Genomic DNA, 17,414 nt, shown 5'->3' with positions numbered 1-17,414 from the left:
CTATTATTATTTGAAGCAATCTACAGGTTAGTGACTTCAAGTTAGACTGGAAATAAAAAATTGTACGGTTCAAGTCCAGTGAGTTCTATGGACATTTCTCTTCCGTCATGAAGCTCGGAAAACAGCGCCCTTTAAGATACCTCAATACATATGGGTTGGTTTTGCAATCATTAAAAATCGGAAATGTGTTAAACTTACTTCTTATGAATATAATAAGCCAATGTTTAAAACCATGCAAGAATATTGAATTTCTTATGCTTGATTGTATAGAGCCATGTCTTCAAAGTTTGTACGGATAATTTGCGGACACCCTGTAATAAAAATGGTACCCTTTTGATTCTATAATAAGGGGTTTTTAATCCAACTTAAATAGCGCCCTTATGATTACAGGGATTATCAAAAATTTTCCGCTCTGTTTTTAATTGTATAAATTCATGCGGGGAATATTGCGCCTCTAGGGGTCAGGAGATTTGACGATTTATTTCACTCACGTTTCGAAAGGATAATCAAGTTAAATGAAAATTGTGCTCCGTCCCCTACACAACAGAATACTGTCTTTAAATGATAAATGTGCCCTTATGATTAAGGAATTATTACAATTTTTCCACTCATCTTTCTTTATTAACTTGTATCATATGATGAAAATTGCTCCTTCATGAATCTGTATTTATGACCTTTTATTTTATTCCGCATACAATGTGGCGCCCCTACGATTCAGGTGTTTAAACAAGTTTTTTCGTTCATAAAATTTCATAGAACATAATTTCATGTTACTAAAATTGCGCATAAACAATCCAGCAATCATGGAGATATTTTCACCAACTTCCTAGTAAAGTAATAAAATGAGAATTGTGCTCCTATGATTCGGAAAGACAATTTTCCAGACCACCTCCCCTTAATGAAAATAACGAAGTTAAACAGTTTTTACGCCCAATTTAAGGAGTAATATCATATCGTAACATTTGCGCCCCATTGATTCAGGGATAATGACAAATTTTATCATCCAGTGCTCCCCTGTTATCAACAAAATCTATCATCTAATAAAAACTACGCCCCTATGATCCCATCCACTAGTTAACTAGTCACTGTTATCTCATGAGAAGTGCGCCTTACATATACAGGAATTAGGAGAATTTTTCCGTCAACCTTATTTAATGAAAATTGCGCCCCTAGGCTTCAGGAACACTAGTTATTTTGTTAATTCAATACTCAAGAATATTCTTCTAACATATACATATTGTCCCAATTATAAACGAATAACATAAGAAAATTCTCCAAACTCCTTTGATGAAGTTCTATCATGTTGAAAGCTGTGCACCAATCGTTCGTGAATTGAAGAAATTCATTGAGTAATATAATCCATTTAAATTTGCGCCTGTAATATGATTGAATTTTAATCATATAATGAAAATTGCGCCCATTTGATACTGGAATTCAGAGAACTTTTTTTTATTCACTACTCAAAAGTCTACGCTCATCTCCTCATTGAATAATATCAAGCAATGAAAAATGCACTCCATAGGGCAATGCGCGATTTCTTCCAAGGGTAAAACGGTCATTGTTAATAATTGGAACGACATTAGCAATCAGTTCAGAATGAAACTGACTTATAAAATTATCATAGTATTACGTTTCTCTAATGGATCAAAATATTTTGTTTCGAATATTTTGAATGGGAATGCGCGTTCTTTAAACAGTGAATAGGACGAGCTGTTTAATTTTCTAACAACTAATAACAAACATACCGAAGTTATTACATAAAGTTATTTGAAACCTGGATCTTTGTTTTTCGGAATGATTGACTGAATGAAGCATGCGGTGGAGTAGCTATTATCATTCATAGGCATATAAGACATCAACTTTTTCCGTAATGTGAAGCCGAAGTTTTTGAAACTTGTGATGTTTCTGTTGAAACACAGCTTAGTAAATATACTTTCATAGCTGTCTATTTGCCGGGTAGCAAATTAATTTGCTTCAAACAGCAGTAATTAAAAATTGTTTGTCACTAGTGTCTACAAGGCGAAGCATAGAAGGATTTTTTTTATGATTGCTCTTTAAGACAGTTTTCAATTCAATACTTCGATAATCCTACTTGTTTTTCCTTTTCTAGATTGGTTTGATCTTAAGCGAAAAAAATAAAATAAAGTAAAAAAAAATACGTTCGAAATGAGAAAAAAAAGATTGGGATACAACTTAAGATTTTAATAGTTTTCTCATAATGGTCCATGCTAAACTAAATAACTAAATAAATGTATTTTTTTTTTTTTTCTTACATAGACAATGACAAATATAGTAGACTGTGCTCCTATTTCTGTCGCCAGCTATGACTCAACACAGATTCCTTTGTTATCAGAGAATCAAATTATCTTGTGGATATCAATTTCAAAGAAACTATGCAAGCTCACCCAACAGTTTACCCTTAGAAGAATAGAAAAAAGTAAAAGGTATGAGATGATTCGGATCAAAACGGATCATGTTGAAAACGATCCATAGTTTCTTATGCCTTGGGGTTAATTTATACTAGAGAAACTTCCTCAACAGCAAGTGGAGAGCGTGCAAGGCACATGTAAAATCGATTTTTACCGGCATAACAAAGTTTCTAAATCAACTCAGTATCTCATTAGAAATTCCGAGTTCACCTGTCCCAGTCCTAGAACACATAAAAGGAGCTAACTTTCATGATTGCCCACTCAACTACACAAAAGAACCGCCAGAGTTTCAAGTCCTCGCTGTGCCGTCTGTTCACCTCCCGGATTGAAAGCGACTGCCGCCAAAGGATTCCCATCACGTGCCAGCCGTACTCTATCTGGAGCCCTTTTCTTTGTGACAATATTTAATCTTGCCACTCAGCTTTCAACCTGGCTGTTTTTTGCCCTTGTCCAAAAACAGGAATGATTCCACCCACGTCCGTGAAAGAAATCCGACCCCCGAGCGGCTCAGCTGGAGGTAAGCAATGGCGAGTTGGGGGTTTTCCGTAGCTTAGTTGATTGATGCACAGCTATACAGCTGGACGATGCTGGGTTCGAATATCGGTACGGTCCAAATTTTTTTTTCTTTCCTTTAGTCTCGAATCCTTCCATACTAAACAAATCCTCCAAGCAAATTCTGCCCCATTTGGGGTGCAGAGATGAAAAGAAGAAACGATGGCGAATCGATGTCGATGGTAAACAAATGGAATGATTTCCATGAAGGATAGCCAGGACTTATGTCAACCAAGAATCGCTCACTAGTGGGGGTCTTCCGATTAATACGCTCCTGTTTCACAATCACAAGACAATAAAGACATTCATTATTCTCAAGGAAAAAGTGCTAAGGCGTTCGGGAAACTTTCAAATTGTGCATGTCGTGGAGAAGGGATGCCCCCCGAGTGAATTGCCTTCTTCGTGACGAAGGAAGACAGGAATCAAAATTATCGCAATCGCGACAAAAGAATGATGCGCTTTCCGATTCGGTACCTTATTGGCTTTGTAGCGGGGCATGTCAGAAATGTGACAGCAAGTCATGACAATCGATGAATGAAAAGGATAGGCAACTTTTGCCTTGTTAAAAGGATTCAAGAAAATGATTGTGGTATTTTGCGCTGATGCGTATTCCTTAGATCAGTTGGATTTGGAGACATTTTCGGTCTTGGAATGTTCTATGAAGACATAAATCGTAGCATCTGTGAAGATTTTTTAAGATTTTTTATAATCTTGTGTAAGACACCTATGAAGCACTCTGTAAGGTCTGCTGAGGTGACTTTCGTTCAGACTTCTGTGAAATTTTTATGGAGATTTCTATGAAGACGTCTATGCATACAGTTGTAAAGAGATTTGAAGCCTTCAGTTGCCAATCCTACGAATGATTCTGTGGAAACTTTTTACTTTTAACACTACAGTAAAAAATGGCCCAAACAGCTGCAGCGGGATACCGAATTTCCCCGTTGGTTTGACCGCTTTTGTTCTGGACACTTTTAAATTTGAATCCTGCTTGTCTGCAATCGTTCTAAGTAGTAAATCAAAATGGAACTAGGTGAAACAGAACGCAGAATAAAAGAAAAACAATCATAGAGGGCACCAGAAACATGATATTATGTCCCAAGTAACACCGAAAACATAAATCCAAATTTAAAAATACACAGTTTGTCCTACAATGATTGCTAGAAAGTTTTTGAAACATGTCATGCCTCACGTAAGTCGCTATTTTGTTTTGTTAAACCTTTCAATATTGAACTTGAATGGAGATGTTCTACTAAGGCATATAATTTGTTTTGCAATACAAATCTTTCATTTTGCTGAATATGTTCTAATTATGTTTACTATGTTTCAACCATATTATGTTTTATATTTGTCTTCTTATGTTTATCAAAACATGTGTTTGGTTATATGTCTTATTTCGGTTGTTTTTGACATGTACGACAAATAAACAGTCTCAATATGTCATATTCATGTTACATGTATGTCATAATACATACTCTTTTCAAACATGTTCTGAATAAACAAATAATGTTTATTTTCAGTCAAATATAAGTTTTTCTAGTTGTCTATAAAACAAATGCAACAAAAGTGACATTTAATACTTTTGATAGCATGGATGATACACTGCCGGCTAAGAAATTTTCCATATGGTGTTCACTGAATACTTTTAAGCAAATGTTTGAGTAAATTATTATTTTTAAGGTATGCTCTAAATGCCGATTTATCAATTTATATGAATGAATAGAGTGTGGTGGTTGTTTGCCACTGTTTAGTACGAGAAATGTTCAATGGAATTACCTAACTCGTTTACAGTTGTGTACATGCAGGGCTTACGTGTTTTTGTGAAAAATTGTAGGAAAAAAATATAAATACTTAGAAAACACTTCATGGTCATTTGGTATAGGAGTTTTCCGTCAACAAAATTGTAACATAAAGTTTGCCGGAATAGTTTTTGATAATAACCTGATTAGACTATTTTGTTTTGGGTACAAATCAACAACGGTTCGTGAGATTTGAGAAGCAACTTCCATGCTACAACTTCCATTTATGCTGTCATAGTCAAGTGATTTATCAAACTTATATCACACTGTAAATTTATGATCACACTAGTTGTCCCTGAAAACTTTTCACTGCCTTGAATGAAACAATGGCAAATGATTGGCAATGAAATATTTGTCATTTCCCAAAACACTCGTCATGCAGTGTGGCTAAGGGGACCATCTTTAATTTTTGAATTTAATTTTGAATATTTACCATAACGATGAGATTTTTGTTCTGAAGCTTTGAAAAAAGTAATAATAGTTCAGTGTATTAGTAGAAAACAAAATAATGAACTAATTTGCAATATGTGATGATTCCTTTTTGGGAATATTTACTTGGCTTGATGTCGAAAAATGAATATTGAACGATTTATAAGGGCGAATTGATTTTTTCGAAGCAAAAGTGCATATTTCACTATTATTTTTGATTCGCATATTAATTTAGTGTTAAATAACAGTTATAAATCAATAACAGTAATGCAATCAAAAATGAAAGCTTGTCAATGTTTGCACTTTTACATTTTTCATTGTCGACCATCCAATGCATTTCCACTACCAAATGTTCTCAGTATTTTGTTGCGTTAATGGTTTGTTGGACAAAGTATAATACATAATTATGTATACCTAAACCCATATGATACATAATTTTGACAACAAAAATATGTTGCACAAGCTCCACCTTCTGCGCTTTTCCAGTCATATATAAGTATGAATTCCAGTTTTTTCGCTATGAAACAGAACATTCTCATTAGTCATATTGAAGTCATTGTGATTTATATGAGACAAGTAGTGTTACTTGGGGTTGTACATAGGGTAACTAGAAATTCAAATTAAAATGATCCTCGACGGGTACCGTTCTAGTTTGCGTACAAAACTCTCACTCATGATAACATTAGGCTGAATAGTAGCCTTAGTTCCATAACGTAACACCGGAAAAAAGAAGAAAACAGAGAAAAAGAAGATGAAGTAAATATTTCTCTAGAATTTTGTGCAGACTTGTGTGGAGACATCTTTAGAAACCTTTGTTGAAATGTCTGTTGAGACATCCTTAGAGAAATCATCTGTACAAACATCTGTAGCGACGAAGCACGTTCCAACGTTCTGACCTCCAAAGCCGTACGGTAAAACGCAAAAGCAATCGCCGAGGACCGGAAAGTGTCTAACGACGAGCTTGTAGAAGCGGCGGAATGACTAAAATCGAAGAGAGCCTCTGGTCCAGATGGAATACCGAACGTGGCGCTGAAAGCTGCCATCCTGGCATATCCTGATCTGTTCAGGAAGGTGTTGCAGAAGTGTCTTGACGAAGGTAAATTTCCGGAAATATGGACGATCCAGAAGCTGATATTGTTGCCAAAGCCATAAAAGCCACTGGGAGATCCAGCCTCGTTAGCTGGATAAGTTTGGAAAACTTCTGAAAAGAATCATCCTTAACATGCTGACGAAGTATACGGAGAGTGAGCGTGGGTTGTCCAAAATGCAGCTTAAATTCCGCAAAGGCGTATCGATTGTAGCCGTAATTCTTACTCGAGTTTGCTGAAAAGGCGTCGAAGCAGAAACGAAGAGGAGATTGATACTGCGCCGTTGTCGATGTGAAAATCGCATTCAACATCGCCAGCTAGGAGACCATCGCCGCAGGACTGCACAGAATGCAAGTCCCTGACTATCTGCGCAAGATTCTGAAGAGCAACCTCCAGAGCAGAATCTTGGTGTACTAAACAAATGAAAGGCAGAAGTCAATGCAAGTGTCAGCGGGGGTCCCTCTAGGTTCCATTCTCGGCTAACCATAAAACAGAGTTGCTGCTAGTCAGCAACTGCAACGCAGTTCATCAGATGGACGTCAATGTTGGCAGGTATGTGATTGCACCGAAGTGCGTATTGAAGCACCTAAGCGTTATGATCGAAGATCGGCTAAATCTAAACAGCCATGTTGATTACGCATGTGAAAAGTCCGAAAAGGCAATGAATGCAATAGAGAGATGCCAAACTTAGGCGATCCAAGCAGCAGTACAAGGCGTCTACCGGTATGATCCCCATTTACATCACTTTGGCGGAGGACATCGAGTGCAACCAACGAAGACACATAAAAACGTACGGAAGATGGCCAGAGTCGGATTGCGAGGTGGCAGCACGAGTGAGATTGCGTGGAGAAAGAAGATAGACCCACCGGCTCATTCCAAACCTGTTGACGTAAATGAATAGGTAGTATGGAGAGGTGATCTTCTACCTAGCACAGTTCCTATCAGGTCATGAATGTTTCATAAAGTATCTTCATAGATTCGGAAACGCAGAGTCGCAATACTGCTCAAACATTGAAGAGACACCGCAACATGTCCAAGACAACCAGAAGCCGCATAACAGTTTACGAACAAAGTCGTTTATTTACAAAAATTTCATCACACACGCACTACATGGTGGTTAATATTGCGGCGCTCATTTTAAATCCACATCCAGCGGCGGCGGTAACGCGCAGAAGATATGCGCGCAATTCAAACGCAACGTCAAAATTCGAGTAGGCTTGGATTTTTTCGTTCTTTATGGACGCAAATGTTTCAAATTTGCTAAATCTGAAACATTTGGTGATTTTTATTATCACTGCGACGGTATATCGACATTTTTAGATAATAGCATTTAGTGGATTTATCTTGCAGAGCACAATATCGTTTGATCGATAAGTTTCCTCGCATAAAACACTATTTTATAAACTCATACGTACATTTCGTTTCGTTCCATATAATCGTACAAAGTAAGTCGGATCAACCCGTGGCAGCTGTCAAATTAACTTTGTTATCACAAATTAAGTCGCATAAGAGTACAGACTAGTTCGCAATAAAATTTACACACTCGCATCGTATGTTATTTTACATCATATAAAATATGCACGCATATCGCCTCCACTTTTGTACGTATAAGGCCTTTTTGCAACATCTTATACGTGAAACTTTGCGCATATAAGCATCGCATAATGCAAAATGTGATTTCGTTATGCGTACATTCTGGTTGTCTGGGGTAGTTCTTGACTGCCCAAGATTCGCAGAAGTGCGGAACGAAATGCTCAGAAGCAGCAACGGAGATCTAAACCCCATCAATATCGTGCAGAAAATGTGTCAACACGTAAGTACGTATACGTAAGCACGCGGTGAACAGAACCATAGAGGCTCCCCCAAATCAACGCGATTTTTTTTCAGCGACGCGATTCCGTCGTTGTGTCGTTGCAAGCACTCTTATATGATACTATCTAGACCAACGCGACGAAAATCGCAACGAAATCGCGCCTCCGTGTCTTGGGCACGCTCGTAAAACTGTGCATGCAGCGAAACGACAACAAAATCGCGACGATTTTTTGTCACTGTTGCTGTAAAAAATCGCGTTGATTTGGGGGAGCCTTAATGCAAATTATATCGTCGTTGCAACAGAAATGGCGAGAAGACCAGGGTCGTAGGGCCGTGATCGGAGTAGGCTAGATTTTCCGTCGGGGACTAAGCCGAGTAGTTCGGGCGTCACGTAGTATCGGTGATGGGTACCGACGAACCAGAAGTTTTCCTCCACTGAAATCGCAGGACTGACCTCGGCACCAAACCGACCAGCAGCGAATTAACGGTCGGGGTAGACTAGATACGCCGTCAGAGAAAAGCTGAGTAGATTGCGAAGTAACACCTGCAAAAGGTCGTTGGGACGCCTTTGAACCGGAAGTTTTCCTCCACCGCCGGGGAAATCTTCGTCGGAGTAAGATATATCCACCGCCAGGGAAAATTTCGAGTAGTACGTAGCGTATCACCGACTTGAGTCGTCGGAGCGCTATTGCACCGGAAGCCATCCTCCATCCGGAATCGCTGGATCAACTTCGGCACTCTACTGACCAACTACGAAGAGAAACGCGTAACGTTGCCGGTTTCTGGAGAAATTCCTTCGTCGGTGAACCCCCATTGGATGGAACCTGATGGACATCGTGAAGCGTCTTGCAGTGGTGGAAAAGTACGCATCACGAAGCAGCTCACGAGTGTATACCAACGCATAACAAACATCACAGACTCGCGAACTGGCTAGGTGTGAGTAAGTTCGCACTCGTCTGCTTGGGAGAGCATGTCAAAAGAAGTAGCGACAAGCTCGTGAACGTTTACTCGCGAGTAACCGAGCGAGGTGTGATTTATTATGGTTTTGACTGACAAATTCATTGTATAACCATCAAATCGACAATAACCCATTAGTTTGTAGTCAAAAATTCTTGGAAACCGTAAATCTCGGAGGGAAAGCAGCTTTTTTTTCCAAAAGCACAATATGACTCTGAACAGCTCCGAACACGATCACGAATCACTTTAGCTTCGGTTACTCGGGAGCACGACAGATGCGAGTAAACCAGCGTTCTGACGCTCGAGGGCGTTGTTTGGTTTTGTTTTTGTTCCAGTTCAGCATAGTTGTTTGCCACTTTCCATCACTAGCGTCTTGCAGCTGAGTTCGAGATGACTGACCTAGAGACATACAGAACCGTGTTTTGCGGATTACCTGGAGAGCCTTCTGAGCAGATTCGGGATGGAACAATGTAAGCCAGTGGCGACACCGATAAAATGCCGACTGAAATTGAAGAAGGGTGTGGACACGGGGAGGACAACTCAACCGTACAGGGAGTCAATCGGCTGCCTAGCGTATGTTGCACAGTTCCCAACCGGATTTGTGTGCAGCGGTGAACCTGTTAAGCCAATATCAAAGTTGCCCAACCAACGAACATTGGGGCTACGTGAAACGTATCTTGCGCTATGTGAAGAGAATACTTGACATAGGATTACAGTTTCGAGGGAGCGAACGTGTGGAAGGTCTCTTGACATACTCAGACGCAGATTGAGGTAGGGTGTGTGTTTGGCGGTACAGTGATGTGGTTAGAACGGAAGCAACAAAATGTTGCATTGTCGTCCACAGAGGCTGAGTTTGTGTACGGCAGCATGTGAAGGCATTTGGTTGCGTAAATTGTTATCTGACCTGGGCGTAACCGTAGAAGAAGCTGTAACCTACTATGAGGACAATCAGTTCTGCATCAAAGTGGCTAAAGAACCGAAGGACAGACGACGGCTGAAACACGTTGACATCAAATATAATTTCATTCGCAAAGTGGTGCAAGATGGACGGATTGGGATATATTCCGATGGAGAAGCAGCTGGCAGCTGCCCCTTGAAGTAGTACCGTGAGGTAGTTCTGGGGGGAACATCGGATTTGTAACCCAGGCAAAATAAAGATCCTGTGGTAAAAAGTTGTTTTCCTCTTTTTTTTTCTCTGTTAGCACACTAGAGACGTGCAGACTTCATTAGCACCCCAGATAGCCAAGATAGGCGAAAAATTTTATCTCTGCTAATAATTTACTGCGATAATTCTGTAAAAATATATGCTTACTGGATACTCTTGGATGAAAGTGCGTGGGGTCGCCAGCCTTTTGTCATGAGAAAACAGCCTTAGTGTTGTCTTCCAAAGGTCTTCAAAGATATTAACTAGCCCTGCTACAACAAACCATCAGGTAGATCATACCATCCCGGTATGATTCTGCAGCCATAGGTAATCCTTGCGCTGATGGTGGCTAAATAATCATCATCATCATCATCACTGGATACTCTTGGTAAGCTGCGCAGGTTGACGATTCACATGAATTGTTGAAGAGGCAGTTCGTAAAAGATTTCAATGGCACATTCTTTTCAAACAGTCATCGCGTGTGCTCAGAGAGCATCCAAGCAGAAGACAAGAGAAAACCGATACTGGTCAGTGGTAACGGTAGACGTTTAACAGTGCCAGTTGAGAGGCTATCGTCGGAGCTCTATACAGAATGCTGGTCCCCGGCTACCTTGTTTTGAAGCTTTTTCAAGTACTTTCAGGACCGATAACTTGTATACGACACGAATCTGAAGCATATGTCAACCACAGTGTTCTCTAATCGGTCTAACGCTGTGAATATGATGTACAATGAAGTGTTTAGACTGAAACTGCTGAATGAAGTCGAGTTGAACGGATTCGCAGATGACATCGCCATTGCGATAATTGGTCAGATCACAGAAGAGATGGGGACTCTGACGACGGTGAAATCGATCGACATCATTGAAACGTGTATGGCTGGAGTCATGTTGTAGTATCTTATCATCATATCATCTTAAAACGTCAGCAACTGTAGACCAGTTCATCGTCGTAGGACACGCAATCTCATCTATGCCTCATCGCCAATATTAATTTACGGAGTTACAACCTGGGCTTCAACCTTGAGAACCAAGATGAATCGAGAGAAACTGTCTGGTTCGTTTCGGCTCATGGACGCTTAGCCAACTAAGAACATTTTACCTATATACGAATGCCAACGATAGGCATCTGTCCGATCAGTATGAAGATAGATATCGTGGTAGACTAGATCCACCGTTAGGGACTAGTCAAAGAGATAACGAAATAGTCGTCAGGACACCTGTGAACCAGATATTTCTCACCACAGGAATCACAAGCCCGATAGTAGCATCTTCCGCTACTGGAGCAGTATACAACCAACTCTGGGAAATATTTAGAGTAGTACGGAGCGTATCAATGGTTTGAGTTTTTGGAGCTCTGTACTCCAACCGGAATCGTTGAACCAACCATGGCATAGAATACGGTGAAGCAAATACTACACGTTAGTGGAATAATAAATATTTCCAGAAAAAGAAACACCGTTAGCGCTTGATGCTCACCATAGTAACATATCCATAAGAAGTTGAAACTATTGAAAACTAGATCTACAGGTCCAAAGCCCTGAAATAGGTGGATGGTTATGATAGCTATGACCGTAGTCATCATGTAAAGCATTTGTGGATAATGCTATATCGTGTCAGCACCGAGGAAGAAGCCCCTCTAGCACGATGAAGGTAGCGTAACCCTGCTTTGGTGGCCTATCGAAGACTCTTCACCGACCAAGAGAGGAAAAAGTAGAACAAATGGATTGATTTTATGGCAACAAATCCGGCAGAGCATAAAAGACAACGATTGGAAAGACGAAGCTTGGAATTTGAAAATTTTGAATGAACCCGCGTGTGTTGGGGTCTTATTTAGCTCGAGAGCTGTGGAATGCTGGCTTGACCGTGGTAACTATCCAGGAAATATGCTGGCCGAAAACCGGAGATCATGAATTCCGATGGGTGGATCCCAACGCCTACACTTCATGTACAAAAGCGGCGGTGACAGAGCTAAAAGTTGAGTTGGCTTCATAGTGATTGGGAAGCAGATGAAGCGAGTTATTGATCGGAAACCGATAAGGGACCGAATCTGTATGTTGAGAATGAAGGGCAAGACGAACGATAAGCCCGATGACATGAAGGATGAGATCCATGGGGGCCTAGATAAGACCTACGAAGTGTGCCCAAAACAACATGTCAAGATAATCATCAAGGACGCAAATGCACAGATCGGGAAAGAATACTTCATTCCATCCGTCATTGAAACGGAAAGCTGCTAGAGGGATGGCAGTACCGTAATCCGGGGTAACATTGATCATTTTTTTGAATATTTCTCAAATATTTCGTTTGAAAATGCAAATGTTGCAAATTTTATATTTTTAAAACAAGTACTGCCACCCATAGCTTGTGACTTTATACTGTATTTTGTTTTTTGAAATATTTAAGCATGTTTAAAAAAATGTTTTAAGCGATTTTTTGATTTAGCTGATATGGGGTAACATTGATCACCTATGTAAACAATGTTCGGTAATATTGAAAATGTCGTTACTTACTTAAATCATGGCCCCCGGAGCCGAATATGAAGGGCAAACGCTTACAAGTCATTTAATTTTTAAGTTATTTCAAAATTAAAAACGCCTCGAACCACGGAATACGCCTAAATGTAGGCAATTTCCTAAGGGAATTCTATATTCTTAACAGTAATTCGTTAATGTTACCTAATTCAGCATACTTATGGAAGTTTAGACAACGGTATCGTTTTTGGCGATGCCATTTTTAGTAAGACCCGCATTCTCCTTGCTCATATCGTTTGCAGAACTTATGTGAGACATGAATCTTCGGTAGTGTCATCCTTACCCATTGAAATAATTGTTTCGAAAAGTTGATAAATTTACGCATAAGGTAAACGCAATTTACGCAAAAATCTTCACTTTCATTAGCTTATGAATATAAGAAAGAGAAGAACCATTCATGATTTGAAAAGGTTCCATCAATAAATGGCAATACGAACTTTTTACGAGATTGGCCATTCCGATCAATGTTACCCCGCTGATCAATGATACCCCGGATTACGGTACCTATTTTGCACGCAATAATACCTGCAAACAAACGTTTCTGGAGATGCCAACAGCCTATTTGGCCGTATCCATGAAGCTGTAACCACAACGGCGCAGAATGTGTTTGGTACTAGTCAACGACGAAGACAAAACGACTGGTTCGATGAAGAGTGCCAGAGAGTGACAGATGTGAAGAATGCTGCTAAAAGCCGTATGCTTGTGGCCGATACCCGACAGTACAGGAAGCGGCACAGGGCAGCGAGAGCTGAAGAAAAGCGAATCAACCACGAAAAAAAGGCAGCACGAATAATGTGTAGTAGCTGAAGCTCAAGATAGCGTAAACTGGAATGATATGCGAAGATTTTATGCAACGGTCAACGGCGCGTGGCACAATGTGCAATGATCGAGGTGGAATTAACACTTTCAGCAGTTTTTGAATGTCGAAAATGGAACTGTAGCAAGAAACAGGATGAACGTTAATTATGACGATCAAGGTGTGAACCCACCGACCATAGGAAAGGTTATAAAGGCTATTAGTAAGCTGAAGAACTGTAAAGCTGCTGGGAAGGACGAGATCCCTGTCCAGCTTCTTAAGTACGGAAGTGAGCAGCTTTGCCAATCGATCCAACGAGTACTTTTGAAGGTATGAGAGGACGAAGAAATACCTACCAGTTGGTTAAATGGTCTCATAGCGATGTGAAAAGGTGAATTGCGGCTTCGAATAGGGCCTTTCACGGCTACGTAAACAGTTTAGACCCGTTACTTGCAAACAGAAACAAAATTCACCCTGCATGAAACATTGATCCTTCCGGTAGCTCTCTACGGATACTAAGCGCGGACGTTGAAAAAGGAAGATCGGAGAGCCTTCAGTGTTTTCGAGCGTAGTGCTAGACAATACTAGAAAACGGTGTGTGACGCATATGCATGAATCACGAGTTATATCTAGTGTATAAAGCCACGTATACATATTACGGCAGACTTCAATGAGCTGGTCACTTAGTGCGAGTGTTGGAAGAAAGAGCTGTGAAAATAATATTCAGCAGGGAACAGGGAACAGAAAGACGTTGGCGGCTTCATGGAACACCACGAATACGCTGGCTATACGCAGTGAAAGAGGACCTCGTGACCCTAAACTTTGGACAACAGGAGAAGTATTGCCCGACAGAGATGGAGCTTCAAAATACGCACGGCATTGGCGTGACGTTACGCTGTAGCCATCAAGGTATCATGGTAGATTTTTTTGATTGCTAAAATTCTGAATTCAATTCGGTGAAAAGTTCCTTTAGTATCATATTTCTCCGCCACTAGCAACCCACGTCAAAATCAAAAATAGCCGAAAGCACTGTGCCAGCTTATTTCCAGACAATTGTCATTCAATATTAACGGATGCAAATGTTGCATAATGCAGCTGCCCACGAGTAGCGGCGTTGCTGTGTAAGCATTTGCCCTCGGGCTGACTTTCGGTGCCATTGTTGTTCGGTGCCACCCACCAGCAAATCTCACTGAAGTTCGTCCCCGGAAAAGTGTGGCAATCTAGTGCATATATCCTCCCGCTCCAACTGAGATGAATAACAAAACTTGTTGTGCACTACCCCTGGATAGGATGAGCAATGGCATCTGTGTGCCATAAAACCAGAGAACAATTTTATTCTTGGATGTATTCTTGACATATAAGCCTGGGGATTCATGTTGGCTGAACACATCATTGTTTAATGATTTAGATACGTATTTGATATTTCTATATGTATAAGTTACTTGCGCCAGGATAAAAATTTGATTTTGAAATCATGATTTACAAGCCATGATGGTTTACAAATCATGATTTATGGAGTAATATTTCATAAGCGTAACATCCAGAGTGAGTTTTGCATTAACTCTTTCGCATCGATCACGCATATCTCAAGACGACGAATTAATTGAGTGGTAAAGTCCGTGTCTCTCAATATTGATATTGTGGTCCTTAATAGTTTTATGAGAAGTGATAGAACAATTTTATCTTCTTAGTTGATTTTGTACTTAAAGAAAAAAGAAAATTCGGAAAGTTAAAGAGCATATACCGTCAAGCTACCATTCACCGTGCATTTAAGAAAAATTTACACTTCAAAAAATTATATAAGTTTTCCAAATAATTTGAAGTGTATTAGAATACCACCAAGTAGCGTGCAATTATATAATATTTCAGAGAAAAATCAAAAAACTAGTGAGGCATAACAAAAAAATACTCATTACTGATTACTGATTCTGATTTAATTTTGTATCTTGAAAAAATGTTGTTGATGGGGCAACTATGTTGCTAGTAGTGTGCGCACTAGACTGATGCAAATTTTGAAGTTTTTGCTCCCCTATGCTTAAACGGTGTCAATTATGATGAAAATCATTCTCCCAAAATTTGAAGTGATTTGGAAGAAATTTGGTTGTGCACACGCCATTTGAAGTTTATATGGAAATTACTATGGGAAAGCCAAACCTTTTGTGTTCAATCCTCTATCTGCTCGTCATAATAATATATGAAAAAGCGAACACACTCTTCCCATGTAAAATTTTCCCAGCTACAACTTTGCCGAAGACCACATTTTGTTTGGACGTAAGGATAAATTGTTATTCTTGATTTCAAAGTCTAAACCATGCTGAGATGATCATTCAATTACCTTCAGAGCAACACTGCTTTTTTGCTGTAGAACATAGTAGCCTGGATTACTTTGATCTATTCTTTCCGCCAGGAGCACCACTGTTGCCTGCCGAATAGTTGGTGAAGCTTACTGAAGGCAAACCCACTTTATGATGATGAATAACAATTTTTCCTCACGTGCAATCAAAATGTGGTCTTCGGCAAAGTTGTAGCTGGAATAATTTCACATGAGAAGAGTGTGTTCACTTTTCCATAAAATATTATGACGAAGAGATAGAGGGCTGAACACAAAAGGTTGGCGTTTTCCATAGTAATCTCCATATAAACTTCAAATGGCGTGTGCACAGTCAAATTTCTTCCAAATCATTTCAAATTTTGGGAGGATGCTTTTTACCATAATTTAAATCGTTTAAGCATAGGGGAGCAAAAATTTTGAAATTTGCATCACTCTAGTGCGCACCCATTTTTGAGAGTATTTAAATCCATAAAATGTTTAAAAATTGGCTTAATAATTATTTTTTCATCAATATCGTTATAGAAGGTTTGACTGTATTGTACAAACCATTCCATATTAACTCAAAAACTAAATATGAAGTAGTTTAATGACGACATAACAATAAATCTAATATTACCGAATAATTTCATGCCTTTTACACTAATGCACGGTAACAGGAACCATATATATTGAAAAGGATCCATTCACCGTGCATTTGAGTTTCGAATGTAACACAATAAAAAAAATCTAATTTGCATAGAATCGCATTGCTCATACGATGAAATACATCTTACTAATAGTATGCACAGTGAAAACTTGTTGAAATTTTGAAAAATTTCATACTCTATCGAAAAAATGAAAAATGTGAATTTTCGGCGTTTCTTCTAAGAGTGTTGAAAAATCTCATTATCAAACAGAATTCACATGATTTTGACTACATAAACTAGGTTTTTCAAAATGCATTGTGACAAAAACTATTTCATTTCATCAGTTTTATCTTATTTTGCTGACAGAAGAATAATTTGTGGAAATTTTATGAATATTCTGTAGGGATTTGTATATGTGCACGGTGAATAGAGGCCACACGGTGACTGGTGATTTAAGGTGAAACATCTCGGAATCCGAAGATGGCAGGCACAATGGCCGACTTGTGCCCCTACTCACGTTTTTAAAGGCACTAAACTGGAGAAATAGTAGGCAATCGTTTCTGATCTTCTTATTTTAAGCTTTCTGCTAGTGCACAAAGTCAAAATAAAAAGTACACTGCCGTTGGATGTTTTCTTCGCACGATTTGTGTCTTTGGAGTTTCAGTGCAATCTTAGAAGTTGATTCCAAACTGTTTCACCTTACGGTAATTGATATATGAACGTTCACATCGTTTTCGTAAACTCACAGACAAACCTGGCAAGAAATCAATCATATTCCTTATAATAGCAAGAGTCGCTTTTCCAGCTTTCTCACTCTGTTGCTTCGTAGTTTCCCTCAGGCACTGAAAAAAGCAATGGTTGCAACATCCAACCCACTCCAATCCACCAGCCACGTATAATGCAAGAGCAATTTTCTTATTTGC

The 17,414-nt window shown here is 39.4% G+C and overlaps 1 protein-coding gene across 1 annotated transcript in view; it reads right to left on the bottom strand.

Annotated features, from left to right (window-relative positions):
- Positions 1–17,414, bottom strand: part of LOC5572373 (transmembrane and TPR repeat-containing protein CG4341) — a 681,544-nt gene that overhangs the window by 246,320 nt on the left and 417,810 nt on the right. The window lies entirely within an intron of this gene.

The sequence above is a fragment of the Aedes aegypti genome, chromosome 2 (assembly GCF_002204515.2).
Source record: "Aedes aegypti strain LVP_AGWG chromosome 2, AaegL5.0 Primary Assembly, whole genome shotgun sequence".
Lineage (NCBI taxonomy): Eukaryota > Metazoa > Arthropoda > Insecta > Diptera > Culicidae > Aedes > Aedes aegypti.
This window is presented reverse-complemented; position numbering and strand designations above follow the sequence as displayed.